Below are 9,990 nucleotides of genomic sequence, written 5' to 3' on the forward strand. Positions count from 1 at the left end.
CAAGGCTTCTCAACCCCCTCTAATGGAGGTTTAGCCGAGAATCATTACGCAATCATTTCCGATTAAATTAAAACTAAACATAATGTAAGAAATTGAGATTTACTTAATTAAACAATAATGAATCTAATTTAATGGCTGGAATGGAATAAAAACAAGAATTTAAATTAGATCTAGAATGGAAATGACAAAATTCGAAATTGACAACTAACTATTTTATTTATCTAATCAATCAAGAACAATGATTCAAAGATTTAAACTAAAACAAGAATTGAAATGGAACTAAAACTTAATTAATTAATTAAAACAGATCTAGAATTATCTATATTATTTTAGGTCTAACTAGCTACCATTAACTATCTACCATTAACAAAGAGCTAAGCTTTTGTTTTTATACATCCAGATCCAAAAATCGTGCATGGGCTTGGAGACATGTTTTGGGCCAGAGAATCAGGCCCAAAACCCAATTCTTTCAGTCCAAAAAGGCCTCTTCAACTGCAGTTGGCTTCAACAGACTTTTCGTCCATTTCTGCTCCTTTGATTGGATCAAGGCTTAAACCATTGGAAAGCTCTTTCCGAGCCGGTTGTTTTGACATAAGGTAGGCCCCATTCCGAGGTCTGAGTCCAAAGATACGGCCTTCGGAAGTTCTGCTGACTTTTGCTCCTTTATCTTGCTAAAGTGGCACATTTCTGCACATAATGGACTTTGAAGCCTGAAATGCATAAAAACACGTAATCAGTGTTAACTCTTAATTATTACTCACATAATTGGTCTAAAAGTATGATTATTAAGGGGTTAAAACTACAGTTTTGGGCTCTTATCAAACCACCCCCAAACAGCATTTTGCTTGTCCTCAAGCAAAGATGAGAAATTAAAGTGACCAAAAATGGAGTTCTATCTACTTCTTCTTCAAGCCGAAAGTGCGATTGCATTGACCATATGCAACAAGGCCTTAAACCACTAGGAATTCCTAGTGGACGAGTTATAGCCTCGTGAGAGTTTTCGATGAAGGTACTCACAAACTTCATCTATACTACAACGACTAAGAAATAAAACTATTGTTTCCTTATTCATGCTCTAAATTAACTATACCTCTCATTAGCAATGCATATAGAGTAATCAAGTCAAAACCTAAGCTAATATATGCATAATAATCAATCATCTATAAATAAACATATATACAATGATAGTAATACTATGAAATGTCTAGCGAGGTCCGTTTAAAACTTCGGAATAAATGTCCTTAAGTAGTTCTCACAATAATAGTCAAGATACAACACTCTAATTTTTCCACTCAAGTTTATTTACTCTCTAGTGCACACAAGGGCACACTTTACCTTACAATCTCAATGATACACAAGGAAGTCGGTCGATCAAACACATCCGCCACTTACTATCACACTAACATATTCCTAATTGAGCTAGATGTCTTTATTAGGTGTTTCGGGATTAGGAGATGGTTTAAGAATGAAGGAAATGGATATTCAAAAAGGACAAGTATGAGATAATAGAGTCTTCATATTATTAACTAGAGAAAACCTTATTATTTATACGCTTCTACACTTTGTTTCCATCCTTAGCCATATTTTTTTTTTCTTTTCTTTTTTTTTTTTTTTTTTTTTGGCTTTTGACTCCCTTTTATTCTATTTTTTGGAGTTTTTATTTTATTTCTATTTTTATTTTTTATTTTCCTTGGATGGAAACTTCTTTCCTTTATTTTCCTCAAGCAATTAACTAACTTTTGTTTACCGCAGGTTTTTCTCTTCTTCTTTATTCCTCATTCTATTCTCGGACTTATTCTAAATTGGGTAGGTTGATTTATTTATTTATTATTTATTTTGTTTTTGTTTTGTAAGGGTAAAGGGATTGTGGTTTATGAAAGGCTAAAGAAAGGCTTCAGAGGGGCTAATTAGTGGGAAATAATTCCTAGGTTTGAATTTTGGCTATATCGATCCAAAAGGGCCTAAATTCTCGCTTAGGATATGACATAGTGATCAAGCAAGTGGACGTGTGATTTCTCTATCCGGATTTTACTTCTCCCTTGTGTCATTTCTCAAATATTTAAACATATAAGGCTTTTAGGCTATATTCTCACAGGATTTGTAGAATAAGTACTCTAGCCTAGATTTCAAAACTTATGCTAACAATCATAGATACTCATGTAATATATTTATAGATAGATGCAAAGATTATTACCTACATATTAACCTAAGTTTCTAACAATTATTACGATGCAAATTGACTCATTGAGACTTCTAGATTGTTAAGAGCATGGAGAAAGAAACAATACCAATATTCCTAAGTGTATAGCATAACTTATTTATTTATATTTTTGAATTTTTGAAATTTTAACTAGAAACAAATTCATATTATACATATCTATATCCTAACAGATGCCTTAATTACACGTGTTTCTATCCCCAAACAAAAAAGCATGCTTTGTCCTCAAAGCATTTAAATAAAGAGGGTAGGAAAAATACCATTGAAACGCGTGAAATTCAATAATATCTGCAAAACAAAGTTAGAACGTACTAATATAGGAAATAAAATTGACACAACTCTATCACGAGGTTCTACCCATTATGGGGTTAACAAGAATGAAATTGCTTGGGACATAAGCGGACACAACTAGAATGAAAACTTACCTTATCCCCCCGCATTACTCATCATCTTACTCATCCTCTTCTTCCATAAAGAAGTGAGGTTCCTTCAAGCGTCTGCCATGCCATGATAATTTGCCGGCTTCCCGCCATTTATCATCTATGATTGCTAACCTATTAAGAGCCACTTGAATGGTCCGGCGGGGTGTAGGGTGCAACCAGATGAGGTTGTATCCTCCACCCTTGCCAAGTCATTGCACGAAAAGATCGAATAATACTATTGGTGGGTGCGATGCGATTAATCGATAGTAATCCAATCCGTGAAGCGTGTACAAAAATAGGAAAGAAACATAGCATAATCGAGAACTAGAGCGGGCATAAGAAGGTACTTATGCCTCATGCTATGGGATCGAGCTAAACTAGACATCAAGGTTCGGGAAGGTCATGACACATCGTCCCGTGGCTAAAGCAAGGAAGACGCTGCAAGTGGCATCATTCACGTAAGAAAACGCCATTCCCTAAAAATGTTTAGCATGATCCAAAACATAACAGTTCCTATGTTAATGGACAGGGCTACCAAAGGCTACGTTATATTCCCCTTGGTCCTCAATCACGAAAATGCCCGCGCCATACGACTCATGCAAAACTTCGTAAGTGTAGACATACATATTATCGACCCAATAGCACCATGGGTCTTGTATTTCAGCGGGCATAGCAAGTCCAAGAACAAATGCTAGCAAGAACACGGTAATTTCCATTGGTTCATTATCAATGTTGATGGAGAACACTTGTTCTCCATCACGGTCTTTCAAAGAAAATGCAGTTATTGTAAAAATAAGATGCTAGTGTTGGAGAATAAAGTGCATCGGTCTTACCATAAGCGGCTCCCACCAGCGAATGTGATAAACCCGTGAAACCAAGCACCATAAGTAGTGCTTTGGAACAAATCTTCGAAAGACTGTTCCGGTATCAATGTTGGAGATGTCATCTCAAAATTACGCTTTGGAATAGCTGCGAATGATCCGGATACTACGCGCGAAAAATTGGAAATTTTCTGGTCCACGGAAGTTAGGGCGCGAGTGCGCTCTGATAGGGCGCGAGCGCGCTCTGAAGAAATTGAAATTTCCAGTGTTTGAGCGCGGGTCGCGCTCAGCTTGGGCGCGAGCGCGCTCTGACAAAAACTCAGAAAAAATATACAGAGCGCGAGTGCGCTCCTGTAGAAGCGAAGAAGCTTTCGGAGTTCGCGAAACTTCGGAAAATGAGCGAAACGAGGGAATCGCGGGGAGTGAAAGGTGAGTGATGGAGTTTATATGTAGTGTGAGTTGTGAGGATAGATTGTATCAAGTTTATATAGGTTTAAAGTTGCTAAAATGGATCGGGAAGTTGCCAAAACTAATTACGGCGGTTTCAGAAAATCCTAAAATTTTCAAACCAGCGGAAACAACTCATATCCTTGATTCTAATTCAAACCCAAGATCTTTTAGGTTGATTTTATGATAGAATGTACCTATTTAATCTAGATTTCATCCTACAATGATATTCAATCATAGATATGCCTAAACGGCCATATTTTCACCTTGACTCATAATAAATTCTAACACGAGGGTTATTCAAATAATGCTTGAATTGATAAAACCACCCCCAACAAGTTGGGAAGGTGGGATTAATATGAAACAACCACTCATACTGAAAATAACCCCTTATATTAAAATTTTCATTGAGTACATTACACTACAAAAATTCAAATTACGGAAATAAACTTGCATTAAAATAAATAACAATAATGAAATTACAAATAACAAATAACATCAAACTATACTATCCCTAGCTACTCGGGCCGGGTGGCGGAGGGAACATGCTCGGAGATCTCTCGAGCTCGAAGCCCCGAAGAGCCACCATTATTCGCCCTTCGGCGGCGGCGGACGCCGGATGGTGTGTCCTCGAAGAGAGTCCCCGAGGTGGGAATCGAGTCGACATCTCGTCCCGGCTCGCGCGCCTTCTGCTTCTAGCTCATCTCATCGTTCTCTCCTCCTCTCTCTAGGTGCGGAGCTTGAAGTTGTGATGCATCGTTGTTGCTGTCGAGTCCGGAGGTCTTCACAGATAGTGTTCAGCTTAACGCATGCCTCGATGGATCACAGCCATGTGTTCGCATCCGTCCAAAGACCTCTCCAAGGCATCCGCGTCAAAACGGTCAAGTCCTCCTCGTCCTCGGAGGCATCCTGATGGCCCCTAGCCTCCTCGGCATTCTCAGCTCCTCCATCCTCTTCTTCTTCTTCTCTATCCTCAGCCAATCTCCAAACCCGTTGGACACACTCCTTAAAGATCACGAGGGTTACGGTGGAGAGTGATGTATGTCCGATCGATCGCTGAGCCGCTCTCAACTTGAGCATGATCTTTGTTATCAACACGGGGAGAGAGGGCAACAGTCCTCCCTACCCCCTAATCATGCTCGATGTAAAACTCTAAGATGCAGAAGTCATACTTCCGCTCTAGAGTATCCATAAGATATGGAGGCGATTCAGGCCGATATCGCCGACCTTCCCCTTCCCTCGACGGCGTTAATCCATCGAGTTTGTAGCGGTTGGTTGGTCCTCGAAAAGCTTGTCGAAAACAATCACGATCTCGCATTGTAGTCCCCCAATAACTGTCTCGTGCATCAATGGTTCTACCCCATTATGCCGGGACTCCTGCAGGGTGACATCGGATGGATTCTAGGTGGAATGCCTAGAATCTCACCAACAACCCATCGTCACTTCCTTCCTCTTCTTCGCCACAACTACAAAAATCCTAGTCCCTTCCAACTCCCTCGAATCGTAGAACCCGTCGGACTAAGTCCTCGTGGGTAATAGGCCTCGGTCGAAAGTACCACAAGCTACTCGATCTCGAAAGTGATCATCTCGTCACCGTAAAACGGCGCGAAGTGGTCGGCGGTAAAAGCTTGCTCCGCAAAATTCGGGCGTTGTTGAGCCATTGGAAGTTTGGAATGTAGTGGGGGTTTGAATGTGATGTGGTGGTGGGATTTTAATAGACCGGTTGATGCAAATGGTGGTGGTGGTCGAGTGGTGGCACGGCAGCACTAAAATTTTGAATTTTGGGTGGTTTTTAGTGATGGAAATCGGTAGTGGTGGTCGTCGGTGGTGTTTGGAATTGATTTGGGTTGGGATTTGATTTGGGGGCATGGGTTAATTTAGGTTTTCTTTTTATTATATTTTTTTTATTTGTTTCAAGCTTTTGGGCATTAATGGCGGAATGGAGGAAGAAGAAAAACGCCTGTTGGTGGGAGGTAAAGCGCTGCGTCTTGTTGTCCGATGAAGCTGGTTGGGCCCAAGCCCAAAATCGAATTTTTGTGTATTTTTTTCCAATTTTTCGCGAACTTCAAATCAAAATTGGCGCTTTGTTACCGGTCCGATTTTTGCGAATGAGATATGGAAATGATCAGGAGAGAATTTCCAATCCAATGATCCATAAAACACTCCATTCCGACCGTGGATGACATATAAGATAGTGGAAAACGCCTCGAAGTGTGTGCATGACGTACGTTATGCGAACAATTGAAATCCAAATTCATGGATTATGTCAACCCGAATCGTAATACAATAAAACGGCCTAAGCAACTCTAATGGGACATAAATATTTAGTATGCGAAACACGAACACCCCACCCCAAACAAATTTTTACAACGAAGCTTAGAAAATTTGTTTTAGCGATGGTCTTTTAAAGTCGATTCGAGACTTCCTAGGTTACTATGCTTTATATATATATATATATATATATATATATATATATATATATATATATATATATATATATATATATATTTTTTTTTTTTTTTTTTAAAAAAGAAAACTATAAACAAAAAGACATAATTCACCCCATAGAGAAACATAACTCAAAATTCCGAGAAAACATGCAAGAGTGGAAAACGTGAATTATGTTTAACCGTGGACTTAGGATCCGGTACTTACAGCCACACACTCCATAGGGAGGGCCCGGTTACCTTAATGGTGCACTCACCAATATATGGAAATGAAAGGAAATGCACCAAACACAAAAGTTGAGTCGTTTATAGTCAGATACTCGAGACTTTATCTAGACGTATGTATGAACATGCAGTTTATCATATATCAACAACCGAAATAGTTGTGGATCATTCCATAAATAAATATCCCAGAAAACATATCCAAACACAATCAAGCACCAAGATTTCCTATGACTCAACCTAGTGAAATGAAAGCGAAGTCGGATAACCTTATTACGTAACCTAGCATGCCCCTTCTTTTTCATTTTTGAATGAGTGGGTGTTCTAGTAAATAAGTGTGGAAAAGTGAATGGTTGTGGAGAATATGGTGGATATGGATAAGTTGTAGAAAGACAGCTTGTAAGCAATGAGGATGTGGTTTTAGCATAAAACTCATTCATTGTGTGTGTAGGGACTGTCTCAATTCTGAAAATGAAGGTGTCAAATGGTTTGTCCTTCTGTAGTAGTTGTTCACTCGGTGGATTTAAAAAATTATGAAGCACAGAAGAAACAACAGGATCGAGTGCAAACTCGAGATTCCTTTGAAAGGGTGGAAGGAGGGGAATCGAGGTGGATGTTGTGCAAAGTAGTTCTTGATAGGGTGATTCATCACCTGCTCGAAGAAACTCCTCGAATTGCTCATCTAGATTGGTCATATCCTCGTTACTATGATAGTTCTTTATATCTTTGAGAAAGTCATCTATCTCCTCCTCATCCGTAATATGTGTATCGGCTAGTGTAGGGATGGAATTGTTGGAGTATGATCTTCCAAAGGAAAGAAATTTGGGCATATGATTATCATGGAACGTGTTGTTGAAATAATCTCGAGCAAAGCTCTCGATCATGCTAACCTCTCCATCCATAGACGAATCGGGTAACTGTGTCTTTGTTTTAAAAACATTGACTTCAACAGCAAGATGACCAAAAGAAATGGACATTGAACCATCACGGCAATTAATGAGCGCATTGGCAGTTGCCAGAAAAGGACACCCTAAGATGATCGGGACAGAGTCATTAACGACTTCTGTGTCGAGGATGACAAAATCAGCCGGATAGTAAAAATCCTGAATTTTTACCGAACATTTTCGACGACACCCTTAGGATACTTAATAGACCGATCAGCTAATTGCAACGTCATTCTAGTGGGTTGCATCTCGTCTAGACCTATTTGTCTATACAAATAAAACGGGAGTAAGTTGACACTAGCCCCAAATCTCTAATAACGCGGTCGTCAGATAGGAATCTCCTAAGGTGCATTGTATGCAAATGGGGCGACCCGGGGTCCTTGTACTTAACAATTCCATTATGTTCCGATAGAGTTGGGAATTGTTCTGTTAAAAAGGCGTCTTTTGGTATATTGGTCTTACGCCTAGTAGTACACAATTCCTTAAGAAACTTAGCATGGTGTGGTAGCTTTTTTATAGCTTCGAGGAAGGGAAGGTTTATAGTTAGATTCTTGAAAACATCCCTAATCTCCTCGTAATTTGTATCCCTAGTTAACATGGCTAATTTTTGTGGAAACGGTGGTTTCTGTCTATATTTAGCAATGGTATTACCTGGGTGTTTAACCGTGGTGTCCTGTTTCTTAGGTTGTGTTGTAACTGGTACCTCTACAGTGGTAGGCTCTTCAGTTTCTATTTCGGTATCTAGTAATATAGCAGGTGTAGGGGCTACTGGTGGGGTAACTATAGGCATAGTTACTTTGTTATCAACCACTCTACCAGAACGGAGGGTGGTGATGGCCTTTAGCTCACCTACATTTTCATACTCATTACTAGTATTATTGGTTACCTCAAAGGCTGTATTTGTTGTTTTAGGATTAGGTATTTTGTTACTTGGAAACACACCTTTGGGTTGGGCTTTATCTTGAGCCAACTGTTTGGTTAAATTATTAACGGATTGTAGAAGCTGTTGGTTAGATTGAGCCATGGTTTGGAAAAGACGATCCGGTTGTGTGGGTGTAGTGGTTACGGGTGGTGTGACTGGAACTATTTCACGTGTATTATTTATGGGTGGATTTTGGTAGTTATTATTTACCAGAACGATACCTCTATTAGCATTAAAATTATTATAACTACTTTGACCTTGTGCTTGACCTTGTCGAGGTTGCACTTGGTTGTTATAATTATTAAAATTCCCCGACCACAATCTTGTCGTAGTGGGGTTTGGTTAAAGCTGTGCGTAGGCCTAACATATTGATTATTGTACCCTTGAGGTGTGACATTTTGGTTATTTCTCCAACCGAAGTTGGGATTTTGTCTCCAAGGGGCGTTAGGTTCACTATTAATGGAACAAGCTTGTTCATAGGCAATAGGACAGTGTGAGTCGGGATGCTTTCGGGGCTCAATGAAACTACATGGATTTGAATTTACATTCATGACGGGATTGGCTTTTGTTGTACGAAATGGCCTCTACCTTTTTGTGAAGGATTTAATTAGAGTTTTAAGCTCGGGATCTGATTTAACCTCAAACATACTTGGTAGCCTTAATCGTGGAAGAAGAACTAGCGGAGCGGAGTAATCGTCACTACCCCCGTTGTTATTTAAGCTTTAGTTTGGTCCTCTAAAACTTTATAAGCCTCCGAAGCTCCTTTGCTTAAGAAACTACCCCCACTCATTATGTCAAGGACTTCTTTATGGTGGTGTAGAAGTCCTTTGAAAAAGGCACGAACTAACGTGTCTTTCGCTAAGTTATGATGTGGACACTCTATAAGGAGATCGGTGAAACGATTCCAAGCCTCTAAAAATGATTCATGAGGATTTTGTCGAAAAAAATGAATCTTGGAAAGCATTTCATCCGTCTTTAGGGGTGGGTAAAAATGTTCCATAAAGAGCTGAACAAGTTTAGCCCACGAGTCCACAGAATTAGGCGTTTGGGCAGTTAACCAAGACGCCGCCTTATCGGCTAAGGTGAAAGGGAATACCCTTAATTTAATTTGTTCCGTACCAACCGTAGGATGGTGGAATGTTGTTAGGACTTGTTCAATCCTATGCGTGTATGTGTGATAAGGTTTTTCATGGTCTAATCCATGAAAAGCGGGTAACAAATTAAAAATATTTGGAGGGATTCGAAATCCCCATTGGTCCGCTAGAACGATGCAAGATTTGGGGCTATCGCTCAAGGCTTTGTAGAAGTCGAGAGAGAGTCTCTCTTTCTTCCGCCATTATATCGGTGGTGTATTTGAAATAGTAGCTAGAGGTGTAGTGTGTGGTATACTAGATAGACTTGATTGTTGATGTTGTTGTGTATTTATGTTCGGTGTTTTGTTTGGCGGACCTTAACCTCATACAAGGCTAAGACCAAACTTAGCTAAACACGCCAACACTCCAAACAATTCGATATACTAGTATAAACCTCTAAACGAGGAGATCGGT

General features: G+C 39.5%; 1 non-coding gene across 1 annotated transcript; it reads left to right on the forward strand.

Moving 5' to 3' along the window:
* The first annotated feature begins 9,303 nt into the window (after positions 1 to 9,303).
* LOC147493820 (small nucleolar RNA R71) lies at positions 9,304 to 9,407 on the forward strand. The gene has a single exon (XR_015200636.1). It is a non-coding gene; the product is annotated as a small nucleolar RNA R71 (small nucleolar RNA).
* Positions 9,408 to 9,990: the final 583 nt, after the last annotated feature.

Source organism: Coptis chinensis, chromosome 6, assembly GCF_015680905.1.
Source record: "Coptis chinensis isolate HL-2020 chromosome 6, ASM1568090v1, whole genome shotgun sequence".
Classification (NCBI taxonomy): domain Eukaryota; kingdom Viridiplantae; phylum Streptophyta; class Magnoliopsida; order Ranunculales; family Ranunculaceae; genus Coptis; species Coptis chinensis.